The sequence below is a fragment of the Uranotaenia lowii genome, chromosome 3 (assembly GCF_029784155.1).
Source record: "Uranotaenia lowii strain MFRU-FL chromosome 3, ASM2978415v1, whole genome shotgun sequence".
Classification (NCBI taxonomy): Eukaryota; Metazoa; Arthropoda; class Insecta; order Diptera; family Culicidae; genus Uranotaenia; species Uranotaenia lowii.
The window spans coordinates 338,671,125-338,673,332 of NC_073693.1; positions in this window are offsets into that span (position 1 = coordinate 338,671,125).

Consider the following 2,208-nt stretch of genomic DNA (forward strand, 5'->3'; position numbering starts at 1 on the left):
TTTTCGAAAAATATCACAAAATAATGACAAAATCATAACAAAATTGTGGTAAACAATTAATATTACTTAAAATTTGACATTTAAATAAAGAAAATCTGAAAGAACTATGACAAAAATAAGACAAACGGATTAGTGACAAATGACAAAACTTAAAATACAATATGACAAATATGATAAGAAAATTAAGCCAAAAATATTACAAATATTACACAATCATAACAAAAATTGAAAATTGTTGAATTTACAATTGTTGAAAAATGCAGGTTTGAGTGATAGAAAAAAGTGACTTTTTTATTCAAGTGTGTTCATCAAGTCCTTTAATAACTACACATTACATGAGCGATAGCCATTTGCCACTTTTCACTTCACATATTCCCTATCAGGGATAGTACTCATTTCTCAATGAGTAAAATGCAATTATTACTCATTACAATCTGCCAACACTGCAGTGTAACTGCTAGCTGCAGTATGAGTAGTTTCAGTTTACAGTATGATGATGTATACATTTAAACCGTGTTTACCATCACCATCTGTCGTCCATAATCATCGATAATCAATCGCTATAGAGTTATTTTTGACATTTCTTACGCACACTTGCTGAGCGTGTACAGATGAGACGAGACAATTAACCTCAAAAACTCTCGGTATAAAAAACGGACAGCCGGTCGACACACATTGTCGATTTTGAGGTTGATTGTCCCAAAACTTTAAAGTGTTGGTGAAACAACCTGCATAATATCACGAACACTACAAGCGGCGAATAGGACTATAGAGTACTTCCTGAGACAGATTGTGGTAAATAGGGTAGCTTTTTGTTTTTGTTTTGAAAAGTGTAAACACCAACTGTTCGCCATTTTGATCTATGATAATAAGCACTGTTCAATGCTTTCTTTAAAAGACTTCTTTGAATAAAAGCATCAACAAACATCCATGACTTAACTTGTTATGAATTTACAAATCATGAAATAAAGAATTTATGTGCTCCTCACCAAGGTGCGCTTGCAAAACCACTACAATCGCATTGCCAATTTCATATCGTTACTATCTGGTCATTGAACATACGTAATGTTGTTGTTATGTTTACCCTACCACGATATGCCGAGAAAATGTAACATGAAAAATCAGCTGTTCGTCTGACAAGTGGGGAAATGACTTATTATTCTCAATAGGCGAATTGACCAAAACAAAAGGAGAACCAAAACAATGTGTTTTTGTTGTGTCGACTGTAAGACGGATTTCGTCCAAATTCGAAACCGATGACCGTAAGTTTCAACAAATATGAAAACAAATTTCACAAAAAATTCAAAAAACGGGAAAAGTATGACAAATGTGGACAATTTATGAAAATTTTGATAAATGAGACAAAATGATGAATAATTTGAAAAAAAAATGACAAAAACCTGACAGAACTTGTTTAAGAACAAATACTTGACAAAAAAAATTACAAATATGATATGATAATAACAAAAACATTACATTAAAATAACAAAAATCTTACATCTGTGATTCCTAATAGATGGTTCAATTGCTTATTTCGTTTAGAACAAAGTTAAGTGTTTTACAAAAAAAATGTTTTTTACTTGAAGATATGATCTCTTTAATTTGATTCAAAAGCTGCGGGTCGCAGCCTGTGGAGTAGAGAAAAGCCTTCAAATCTTCTAAGCCAACAGTCATGAGATCGAATCCCGGTCACGACATACATTGTACACTCTCTGTGGGTTGGTGGTTTTAACATTCTTTCTTTTCCTAATAGGAATTTCAATACAACAAAAAACATTTCTTCCTTTTGAAAAACTGGAAAATTGTGCAATCAATAAATGCTTTTTGATCTAAATCTTTACTACATTGTGTCAAAGTAAAATAACATTGAAGCAAATAACACTGTTTCATTAATCAAAGCATCAGTATTTCAAATCAAAGATTTTTCAAAAAAAATTCTTTGGAACAAAGGAAAATGCATTTAAACCAAAATAATTAGAGCATGGTGGGGTAAAAGTACGACCTAAGTGCTATCCTATTTTTAGAAAATTTTGCAGTTGTTTTTCCAAAAAACCAAAAGCAGCATATGATTCCTTAGGCTTTTATCTCTCTTCTAAAAAATTACGAGGATAATTGATCGACGCTTTTGATAGCTATAGTGAAAATGCCTAACTGCTATCGAAACGTACTTTTACCCCACCTCTGGGGCAAAAGTTCGAATGATGTGGG